At 37.9% G+C, this 12,652-nt stretch overlaps 1 protein-coding gene across 1 annotated transcript in view; it reads left to right on the top strand.

Annotated features, from left to right (window-relative positions):
* Positions 1-21: 21 nt before the first annotated feature.
* The window catches only part of WDPCP (WD repeat containing planar cell polarity effector), a 413,409-nt gene continuing 400,778 nt past the window's right edge, over positions 22-12,652 (top strand). The window contains exons 1-2 of the mRNA XM_081797281.1: positions 22-624; positions 1,741-1,795. The gene's annotated coding sequence lies outside the window, so the exon portion shown is untranslated. The remainder of the gene's footprint in view (positions 625-1,740; positions 1,796-12,652) is intronic.

The raw sequence follows: 12,652 nt of genomic DNA, 5'->3' as shown, positions 1-12,652 counted from the left end.
CGAGGTCAGAGGGTCTGCTCACGCCCTTCTCCCTGCGCTCATCGCCATTGCAAAGTAGTCCCTGAGGGCGGGCCGCTGTGATTGGAGGACAGCGATGAGCAGAAGATTTGTGCTGAAGAGGAAAGACCCGCCTGTTGGCGCCCAGTAATTGGTGGGAGGGGAGGCATGTGGAACTCGAGGGAGGAGATACAGACCCTTTAGCTACATCACCCACTCGTGCGCAAGTGAGACTTATCTTACCCCAAGGGTAAACGTGGGAGGTAAAGAGACCTTCCGCTGCGTAGAAGCGGCTCGACCCGGAAACAAAGTCTTTTTAAAAAACTATTCACACTCTGGAGGGGCGGGCGGAATTGACGTGTCGCGAAGACTGGAAGGCTTCGCAAGTTGCTAAGCGACGAGGCTGGAGAGCGAGCGCACGCCCGAGCCGCTGAGGGATTTGTGGCTGTTGCAGCTCCTAGACAGAAGAGACCGAGCGAGCGCGCCGCGGCCTGCCGGGTCCTCCTTCCCTAGTTGCCAGGGGGGACCCTCCGCTCTGGGTAGTGTCCGGTGACGAGCTGAGCAGCTTGCGGGGACGCCCCTCTGAGGCGGCCACGGGCCGCGCGTCTTCCCCACTCCAAGAGGCAGGTGAGCCCGGGCCCGAGGGCAAGGGTTTTTCTGTTAACCTTAGGGTCCGGAATGCGGTTGTGCGCCATCCGGCGTTGCTTTTATCTACCCGGGTGCTGACCTACTGGGTGGGTCCCCGCAGCCTCGCCGGTCCCTACTCAGCGCTGTTAGGACAATAGCATTCTGGAGGGTGTAGTGCCCTGAAGTTCTCGCGCCCTCCCTTCTGTAAGATGCGGCTCTTTCAGAGTTAAATAAAAAATAGTGAGCGCTTGCCTAAATGAGCCCTTCCCTTCCTGGAGCTCACAGTTCACGGATCTAACTTTTTCTTAAGACCTCCGTGAATGTTGACAGTTTTGCCCATTCGTTTTTGGAAACTGTCTGCTGTATAAACCATCTTGACCTTTAAATTATGCCAAACCTGCATTTCTAAGGAAAGTGTGGCAGCTGTATGGGGGACACTGGTTGTTTCAGGCAGAATCTCAACTGGTAAAACAAGAGGTTTTTATTTAAAATTAATGCTGCCCAAGAGAGTTGTAGTGCTCCTTGAAACCTTGTTTGATGTGGATATTGAAAGGAAGATGTGGTGTTCTGGAATAGCATATCTGTAAAGAAAATGAGTGCAGTATCTATATTAGATAACATTGCTGTAACTTCTAGTTTTTCTCTATCACTGGTAATTGAACGCCAAGTGGCATCGTTCAGTTTTACTCTCTTGAGGTAGACTCTTTTGGAGGGTTTGCTATTATGGGAAAGAATATAACACCTTTCCAATTTGTTTTATCAATAGCATTTATCATAACTGAATGGTTCTGTCTTCCTTGAATCACTTTATTCACTTGTTAATCATATACTTTTCTGGTTTTCCTCTTACGTCGCTGGTTGCCCCTTTCAGTTCCTCGAATGTTCTTTTTTACCTCTGACTTCTTAACATTGGAATGCCTTTGTCCTTCGGTCTACACTTAATCCCTAAGTGATATAAGTCATGAGTTGCATGTTACAAACGTCAAATGCATGATTACGTCTATGTCAGAAAACTCCCAAATTTGTGTCTTGTCCTGAATTGCAGATTCTTTGTCAAACTACTTCTTCGTTATTTCCCCATGATTTTCTAAATGCATCATTTTCACTATTTTACAGTGTTTTCTACTGAACAATCATATATGGAGGTAAAACACCACACCCTTTGATACAGGTAAAATGACCTGGAATTTCTGCAGTTCTAAGATGTTTGTTGTGGATGGGATTATGAGATTTCAAATGGTAGAGTAGTAAAGAGCTGCGAGTAGTTAGGTGAAGACCGGCTTAATAAATTGGCTAGGAAAGGGACGCCTGGGTGGCTCAGTTGGTTGGGCGGCTGCCTTCGGCTCAGGTCGTGATCCTGGAGTCCCGGGATCGAGTCCCACATTGGACTCCCGGCACGGCGGGGAGTCTGCTTCTCTCTCTGACCCTCCCCGCCTCATGCTCTCTCTATCTCATTCTCTCTCTCAAATAAATAAATAAAATCTTTAAAAAAAAAAAAATAAATTGGCTAGGAAAATGTAGGGCAAGGGCCTTAGGATGTGGCACCCTATTAGGCTGTGGGAAATTAGAGATTAATATGACACAATTGCTGCCTTTTTAGAGCCCTCATAATAGCAGGGAATACAACTATGTAAACCCGTAATGATAACATGGTATGACCTGGTTGGTAGTAATAAAGACTTAGTAACTCTGGGGTGCCAGGACTTTTCAAAGGAGGTGCTGCCTTGAATGAATGAAGACAAATGGATGTTTTTGCCAGGCAGCTAAGGTAGGAGGTAGAACCACATTTGCAGTGTTGTAGTAGGGTTTTGGGTTGGCAGTTAAGACAATTTGCAACCATACATGCTTTAAGTTCCTGATTTTTTTTTAAACTAAAACTCTAGAATTATATTACTCAAGACTGTAGCTATGAATCATGTGGCTATTAAATTTAAATTAATTAAAATTAAATAAAATAAATAAAATTAAAAATCCAGTTCCTCAGTCACACTACCTATATTTCAGGTGTTCAATAACCACATGGGACAGAATATCAAACATTTTCATTATCACAGAAAGTTCTTTTGCACAGCTGCTAGAACTTAGTGGAAGCAAGGCATCACCCAAAGCAGGCACAGCTGCCACATATCTTTGTGGGGGCGTTTCTTTTGCCCCGGGTGTACAATGGAGTGCATAGCTGTTTGTGATACTGACTACACAGGAAGACTACGGTCAGAGGCAAGAAAAAAACCCAATTCTAGTTTTGACCATCGCCTTTGTATTTTGGAAGAACTTACTTTAACAGTCTTGGTGTGCCAATTTGAACGAATGTTTCCAAACATTGCATTATCCTGGATCTTGAGCCAGACTTTGCATCAGTGAGCCCAGAAAGGGTTGAGAAAGCAGAGGTCATTGCCTGGGTGATACCACACAACATCTGTCTGCTGCTCTCTACTGTTTTGGAATACCTTTGTTCCTGCCACATTTAAATTGATGGAAGAGCATATAACACATGTAGAAGCTTGAAATAGAATGGCAGTTGAGGACCTTACCAGTAATGGGGATTAGGAGGGAAAGGAGCCTCACTGGGGTATCTGTATACTTTAATGTGTACAACAAGTCCATGTTCTTATGTGCTTCTAATGAATTGTCATATGTTATGTTTGGATATATTTGTTTTCTTTATCTCTTTTATGAGTTCTTCCTATTAAATATCTAGCTGGTTTTATAATTTTTAATATTTTCAGTTTGAATGAAACAAACATGCTTTTTGTAAATCAAATTTCACCACAGTTGTCATTTCTAAGGAAGGGGAAAAAAAGAGAGATATAATTGGACACTGGCCTAAGTGTGCTTTAAATATATGGGTGGGTGGAGAAAATATTGGGTATTCATTTTATTATTTGTTCAACTGTACTCAACCACCCAGTTTAACAAAGAATATTACCAGTCCCTTCCCAGAGATCTTACATTGACACACATGCACATACACTCACTCTTGTGTGTATAGATACATTTTTTAATTATAAAAATGTCACATGAGTTGTTAAATAATAAAATCAACTAATGCTTTTTCTTATCCCCTACTAACTAGATATTATGGAAACTTGTTTTATGTTACTGCTGATGGCTTTTAAATGTAAAGAAATACGGGTGTATAAGTGCAGACATATCTACATTTTGCCATAAATATGTCCAAAGACATAAAATTATGCCCATGTTTGAAGAAATTAAGATACAAAAAGGATGCAGTGGATCAATTTATGGCTCATAAGAGGTGAGGAAGAGTGGGAAGAGCTAGACCTTGGACAGTAGGTAGAAGTATGGGCAGAGCAGGGACAGGAGAGTAGGCCAAAAAGAAAGCAATTGAATGTGAAGAATTAATACTGAAGTGAAAGGGAGGAAAAAAAATCTCACCAAGCACACTCATTTGCGTTTTACTACACGTTAGCCAACCTACTTGCTGTTGCTAAAACATGTCCTTTGATTTTATGCCTCCATATTTTATATGTGCTTTTTCCTTAACTGGAGTCTTATCCTCTGTTTCTGCCTGTTAAAAAATCCATTCCACTAGGTTCTTTATAAATGCTTTGGCCATTATGAAACCTTTCTCCCCCCCACCCCCCTTTTTTAAAAAGTATTACAGAAAATTTAAAACATAAACAAATGAAGAGATAGTGGTATAATTTTCTCAGTCCATCATCCAGCTTTAACAATTATTAACAGTTTATCAGTCTTTTATTTATTTTTTTATTTTTTTAAAGATTTTATTTATTTATTTGACAGGGAGACACAGCCAGAGAGGGAACACAAGCAGGGGGAGTGGGAGAGGGAGAAGCAGGCTTCCCGCGGAGCAGGGAGCCCGATGTGGGGCTCGATCCCAGGACTCTGCGATCATGACCTGAGCTGAAGGCAGACGCTTAACGACTGAGCCACCCAGGCGCCCCTATCAGTCTTTTAAAATATGCAAGCAGCCAAGGTCCAGTCAGCAGGGAAGGCCAAGCAAATCTGGGGAAGCGCCTAAACTGGGTCTGTCAGACCTTTGAATAGACAACTGCAGAAGCCACAATCCAATAAGGGCAGGGCAGCTAAGGGTTCAGATCCTTCAGGAATGAAGGCTCTGGTTACACCAATAGGCAAACAAACAATACAGATCAGCCAAAATGCTGGCTAAAAGTGAGGGAAATTGGTGATAAAGGAAGGAGATATATATCCAAAATGGCTGTGAAAATTAATAGAGGGCAACATCAGTTAAGTGGAATCAGGAGGATAGAAGGGGAGGCTAGACGGGGTAACCATACCACTCAACATCAATTACAGGAAGAATTGTCAGTTATAGACCCCTGCAGAGAATCATCAAAAGAATGAATCATCCAGTACAGGCTTCAACTGGCAAAGATGTACATGGTATCTCCTACGAGAAATCAAATACCCCTGCAAATCAGTCAATTTCCCCAATGGACGGAGTTTAAACAACTCTTCCCAATTTCCTCAAATAATGTTCCCTTCCTTTTTTTTTTTGAGTTGCCATAGTTTGCATGCCCCAAAGTACAATTCTCTGTTACCCCTGAATAAACCCATTTTTGCTGGCAAGAAAAAAAAATATATGCCTTCTTGCTTCTCTGCTCCCCCAACATTTTCAAACATACAGAAAAGCTGTACAGTGAATAACCCTTTATAGTAGTCTGAGTTTAGTCGGAGACAGACCTCTGCTGGTTTTGAAAATTTAATATGATGAAATGTTAACTAGAACAAGGAGGTGGTTATACTAAAAGGCATAAAAGAGCTCTGAGTCTAAGGGTTCTAGAAGTAGCAGGTGTTAAAGAGCAGCTAATATTTCTAGGATGAGGCAGAAGAAAAGGGCCCTTTTTCCCAGAGCTTGTATGGAGACCTGTTCAGAAAAGGTATGTGTACTATTGCTATGTGGTCTAGAAAAGTGCCCGCTGTCAGTGGGGAGGCTGGAGCCACGGCCACAGCTGGAACTTGTCTCCTCAGCAAGGCTCTTGGGCTCTCATGCCAAATAATAACAATAATAATAATGATAATATAATTGTTATAATAATGATTATGATGGAGGCCTGAATTCAAAAGGCAAGTGTCTCTTTGCTGCTTTCACATTACAGGGTCACTCCATTGTCCTCTCTAAAGCTGGCGAAGGAAAAATGTTTCTAGTGTCACAAAGCAGGACGAAGAAAAGTAGATTTGGAGTGGAGGGATAATAAATTGATAACTGGCACACCCCTATACCCACCACCTAATTTCTACAGTTGTTAGCGCTTTGTTATATTTACTTTATCATGTATCTATGCATCTCTCCATCCACATGAAGCCTTTTTTGATTCCTCAGTCTGTTGATCACGCTTTGTTTTAAATTTTGAGTTTTAAAATTATCTGCAAAACTAATCTATGGTAGGAAAAAAATCACTAATAGTGGTTCCCTCTAGGTGGGAGTTGGGGTGGAGATTGCGAATGGGCAAGAAGGAACTTTTTAGGTGACAGTATAATGTTCTAAATCTTGATGGGGTTTGGATTACAGAGGTGTAAGCATTTGTAAAATTTGCAGTTGAGACACTTAAGATTTGTACATTTCATATATGTAAATTTCCTCTAAAACAGCTAAAAACTATTAAGCTCTGGCTAATGATAGGTATATTGAAGTATTTAGGTATGAAACATACTTAAGCCTGCAACTTTCTTTGAAATACATTAGGGGGTGCCTGGCTGGCTCAGTTGGTGGAGCATGGGACTCTTGATCTCGGGGTTGTGAGTTCGAGCCCCATGTTGGGTGTAGAGATTACTTGAAATAAAATCTTAAAAAAAAAAAAGATGATGGATGTAAAGAGGGATGAATAGTTAGGTCCATAAAAAATTAAAATATAGATAAAGCAAATACAGTTACAGGAAATGCTGTGTAGTAAAATGTTAATTATAGAATTTAGGTGGTATTCACTGTGCAATGCTCTCAAATTTTCTGTGTCAGTTATTAGACTGGTAATTTCTTTGAGTTTAGAGACTGCATCTTATACATCTGTGTATGCCTCATAGAACATGACATGTTGTCTTCCTCACAGTAGGTACAAGAGAAATATCTTTATGATTGCTGTTGTGGAATATGGAAGACTAATAATCTTGGCTTAATGGACCTGATCAGTTTCAAACTTTTCTAGCTAAGCAGAAATTTTGTAAGTGCAAATTATATTGGAAAATGATTGGAAGAACTTGTGAAATACTGAGCATATCTGAAATTTCACAGATGTAATTTGACACTTTAATAAAAATTTATATATCATCAATTTTTGGTAAATAGCTTATTCATTTGAGTACAAATCATTTAGCTAAATTATCAGGATTAACCTATAGGCAGAATTAAGAACAGTTTTGATTATAAAATATGTATGTTGGAAAATTGTTTTTTTATTTCAATATGATGTAGTTATTATCTAGTAAGCTTGGTTTGCTTGGAGAGTATAGTTGGCTCCATCTAAGTGAAACTATGGAGAACTGTAGTTGGAGGCCCAGAAAATGGGCATGTGTTACTCTTATGGGTTTCATAACCTTGCTGCAGGCCTAAGAATTTATGTTACAAAATGCTTATTTTAAGATAGAAAGTTGCAAACTGCCCCCAAAAGATGAGATTGACTGGGTAAGGATGGCCTTCCATAACATTGTTCCTAAATCTAAGTCCCCTGTTCACTTTTTACATTTCAGTGTCTGGTTTTGTAATACCTTCTTATATTTGGCTAAATTTAATTTTAAAGAAACGTGGCACATAGGAATTTATTTATTTATAGATCAATTTAATATATAGCCCCTGAAAATGAACCAAGTTTTCATGACTTACAGCTGGGATTTGTTATGTGATGTCTTCTTGGTCTAATTCATATAAAAAGGACTCAAAATTAAGGGAGGTGTTACTTTCCTAGGCCCTCGTAAATTTAATCATACTGTTTTACATTTTACAAAAAAATATATAGATAGTGAATATGTATAATATTACATAGGTATAATCCTGAGGTAGAGTGAATATTATTCTCATTTTTATAGTTTAAGAAACTCAATTTCAAAGGTTGTGATTTGTTCCAGTTCTTCTAGCCATGTCTAGAAAACTGAGATCTTCTTACTTTAAGAAAACAAACTACATATCCCCTCATACATTTAAAAATGAACATTTAAAGTGTATCATGTTTATACAGTTGTAAAGGTTGTAATTTCCAATGTATTATGAGTATTGATTTTTTAAAGATTTTATTTATTTGACAGAGAGAGACACGGTGAAAGAGGGAACATAAGCAGAGGGTGTGGGAGAGGGAGAAGCACGCTTCCCGCGGAGCAGGGAGCCCGATGTGGGGCTCGATCCCAGGACTCTGGGATCATGACCTGAGCCGAAGTCACGCTTAATGACTGAGCCACCCAGGCGCCCCTATGAGTATTGATTTTTTAAACAAAACTGTTAGATCATTCTTTCAAAAGTGTGCAGTGGAATCTAAATATCCTCCTACCCTCATCCACTTAAAAAATATGTAAATATCTCTTCTTTGACAGTCAAAAGTTGAGGTTTCTATACATTGCTAATCTCAAACTTCCAATACACTTCACTGACGTAATTTTATCTTACTTTAATGGATTTTAAGGCTAAAAAGGCTTTTTATGATCATACTGTCAGTTTTTTATCACAAAAATATGAATATAAGTTGAAACTAATTTTTGTTTTTTTAATTTGTCATCTGTGGCTGTAAATAAAATAAACCTTTTATCATTACAGTTCTTAATAGCATACGGTTTATCAAAACAAATGTTACAAATTTAGATATTTAAAATTTAATGGTTTTATCTCAATAGATGGGACTTTTCCTCCCTGATTAATTTATATACATGTGGATGAATATTACTTGTGGTTAGAATGAGACTGGATTCTGTTTCAAATTTATTCCTGTTTAGATTCATAGATGTAAGTGCTTAGAAACCTATTCACATAAATAAGAAGATGGGAATTATTTGAACTCCTTCCATGTTATTTGCAAAACAAAATCACATGGTGGTCTGTTATCAGAAACTGTTTTCAATGATGTAACTCATTTAGGCCATTTCTTTAATTTGGCTGAAAACAAAAAATTGAAAACCACCTGACTTCCAAAAGGATTTATTACCTATTAGTCATTCAAAGCTTTACTAAAATTTGTCTAAAACTATACAGTCCCTCTTTGATTTAGAATTACCTTGATTAATTCAATATGCTCTGAAAGTGTTAGGAAAAATTGAAATAGGATTTCATTATGACCTTCCGCAAACAATATTTTTAATTAAATGCTTTCATCTTAACCATATGCTTTAAATCTGTTTAGATATGTCAGAGACTTGAGGTGGTTTATTTGCTTGTTGAATTTTCAATTTTGGATAAAATAATGCCATGGAACCTAATTGGTGAAGCCCAGTCAAATAAGATTGATTTACTTAAAAAAAAATATTACTTCATTTTAAATTAAATTAATGTGTTAATACCCATTTTGAGGAATACTATAAAAACCACTGAGAAATAAATTATGGATTGCGTTTGAAAAAGATTATTAGGGGTGCCTGGGTGGCTCAGTTAAGCATCTGCCTTAGGCTCAGGTCATGACCCCAGGGTCCTGGGATCAGGGCTCTCTGCTCTGCGGGAAGCCTGCTTCTCCCTTTCTCACTCCCCCTGCTTGTGTTCCCTCTCTTGCTGTGTCTCTATCAGATAAATAAATAAAATCTTTTTTTAAAAAAAGAAAGATTATTAAACCAATAAAGTCAAGGTTAAAATGATCCAGAGATAAAATATTGTTTAAAATGACTTATTAAAATCACAATAATGCTATTTCTCATTGCTTAATTTATAATAAAGTGATATAAAGTGGACCTAAACGATAAATGATTTATGAAGTGAGGAATATGATAAAAGGCATGGTATTCCTTCAATAAATGGGTATTAAAGGTTTTGAGCTGCAGAGTACTTAAGAATCATGTATACAGATTAGAAGTAAATACAGAAATTTTGTTAGACTTCTTACATCTCAACCAGTCACTTCACAATCAGACTTTTCCAATGTACTTAATGAAGAAAGAAAGTGAATTACTAAAAGCGAGTTGATCTGGCAACTAGCATATAATTTTTTTTTTAAAGATTTTATTTATTTATTTGAGAGAGAGAATGAGAGAGAGAGCACACGAGAGGGGGGAGGGTCAGAGGGAGAAGCAGACTCCCCGCTGAGCAGGGAGTCCAGTGCGGGACTCGATCCCGGGACTCCAGGATCATGACCTGAGCCGAAGGCAGTCGCTTAACCAACTGAGCCACCCAGGCGCCCTACCATATAATTTTAAATTTTGGTAATAGAAACTAGAAAATAACATTTTCTAAGATCAAGATTGACTGTAATTGGAATAAATACTTTATTGTGTAATTCGCTTAAAAAATGTGGTTTCCATTAAATTCCTACCAAAGATTGGGCATAGAGTGCCAGGACAGCTCTCAAGGTGTGGCCCACAATATGCTCCCTCTGGCTTTCCTACTTTCTTCCTTCTCTCTGGGAGCAAAACAGATTGATCTCCTTTTCTCTTATAGAGTAGGTGTGCATATTCTCCAAACCTAGCTTCTAAGTTTATAAACAATTTCTCCCATGATCCTACCACATGAATTCTACTAACCGCTAAGAGGAACAGGTATTTCCTCTGTTGTTATTCTTAAAATCTCATGATTTCTGTCCTCGATTTACAGTGAATTTTTGAAGGGAGAGTTTCCAAAACCACAAATCTCGCTGCAGTCCTACAGTGGAATAGGACATCTGCATATTCCAAGTAGGCCATATACGTGTATACCTCCCCCCCTCCCGCCCCGCCTTCCAGTCCAAATACAGTCAAAGTCAGCTCTATGGTAGTTCATGGGCCTTTCCTCTCTAAGTCAGATTAAGGAACACTCATTAGCACTGATTAGTTTATAAATTACCTTTCACAGGTAATGTAATATGTTGCAAGAGAGAATTTTTGTTCTAGTGGGCATATTAGCCCATTTCCAATTATACTAATAATAAGGTTGTCATCTCTGCTTTCTGGAAGAACCATCTCTGGTAATAATTAATATCAAGTAGCACAATATGTCATTGCAGTTTCATTGTGATTTTGAATTTCCAGGTGGTTTCTGAATTCCTCATAAACGTTCACTTTTGTTAAGGCAACAAACAATAGAGCATTAATCTGTTATGTTAGATTTGGAGATTTTTTAATGTTTTTTCTCAGCTCAGCATTACTTAGGTAATGTTTAATTCAAATGACAGAAAATATTTGAAATATCATTCTAACAACATCCAACAGAGCTATTGAAGGAGCATTAAGTTTCATATCCCTAGAATTGAATGTTGGCTCTTGATACTCTAGGTATTTTAGAGCTTACAAGATTTTATACTTACACAGTATGAAATTATTTAACCTCATTAATTTTATTTATAGCATATGTAAAATTGGTATGATTCTGGCTAAAAATCATTCATTTTAATGTTTTTTTTTTAATGAACTACAATTAAGTTTCTTTATATAACAATTTTGTTATAATCTGATTCCATTTCATTGAAACCAGCAAAGTAATATTTAGGGAGTAATCTTAAGATACCTTTGTTGTTGGTTTAAATATCTGCATGTTTAGAAATAGGTGTTTTACATACCATCTGTGTAATTAATAAAGAGCCATGGTAGATAATAGTGTAATTAAAAACAGGATCTTTTATTTTTACTTTTTTATTTTTTAAAGATTTTATTTCTTTGAGAGACAGAGCAAGAGAGCACAAGGGGGGAGTGGCAGAGGGAGAGAGAGAAGTAGGCTCCCTGCTGAGCAGATCCCAGGACCCTGGAATCATGACCAACCCTGAGGCAGATGCTTAACCAACTGAGCCACCCAGGCACCCCCAAAACAGGATCTTTTAAAAAGCAAGATTAAGACTTGTGAAATAAATCAGAGACCAAATTATTATAAAGTTTTTTTTTTAACGATGGTAAAATACACATAAGATTTACCATCTTAGCTATTTTTAAGTATAATATTCAGTGGTATTATATATCTTCATAATTTTTGGCAGCCATCATCATCTTTCATCCCCATAACACTTTTCGTCTTGTAAAGCTGAAATTCAATATCTATTAAACAATAACTCTCCATTTTCCCCTCTCCCCAGCCCATGGCAACCACTATTACAATTTCTGTCTTTGTGATTTTGACTGCAAGCAACCCACATAAGTGGAATCACATAGTTTTTGACTTTTTGTAACTGGTTTATTTCACTAAGCATAATGTCCTCAAAGTTCATCCATGTTGTGACATACTCAGAATTTTCTTCTTTTTAAAGGTGGGCTAATATACCACTCACTGTATGTGTAAGCCACATTGTGCTTATCCATTCATCAGTTGATGGACATGGGTTGCTTCCAAGTTTTAGCTATTGTGATTAGTGTTGCTATAAACATGGGTGTACAAATACCTTTTTGAGACCCAGCTTTCAATTCTTTTAGGTAAATACTCACGCTTAACCAACTAAGCCACCGAGCACCCCAACTCATGGGGTGGATCATATGGTAATTGTTTTTAATTTTTCAAGAAACCACCATTTTGCTTTCCATTTACAGCTGTTCCATTTTATATTCCTACCAACATTGGACGAGGGTTCTGATTTCTCCACATCCTTGCCAACATATATTTTCTGTTTTTTTGATAGTAGCCATCCTAGTGGGTACAAGATTATACTTTATTGTAGTTGTGATTTGCATTTCCCTAATGACTAGTGATTTGAGGATCTTTTCATGTGCTTATTGACCATTCATTCATATATTTTCTTTGGAGAAGTGTCTACTAAAGTCTTTGCCCATTTTTGAATTGGATTTTTTTTTAAGACCTTATTTTTTTAAAGTAATTTTTATACCCAGCATGGGCCTTGAACTCACAACCCCAAGACCAAGAGTCATATGCTCTACCAGCTTAGCCAGCCAGGTGCCCTGTTTGTTTTTGTTTTTGTTGAGCTTTAGAATTTGTAGATTCTAGATGGTA

The sequence above is a fragment of the Leptonychotes weddellii genome, chromosome 10 (assembly GCF_054177405.1).
Source record: "Leptonychotes weddellii isolate Sample4059 chromosome 10, ASM5417740v2, whole genome shotgun sequence".
NCBI lineage: Eukaryota > Metazoa > Chordata > Mammalia > Carnivora > Phocidae > Leptonychotes > Leptonychotes weddellii.
The sequence above is the reverse complement of the archived record's forward strand: the minus strand, read 5'-3'. Positions and strand labels throughout refer to the sequence as shown.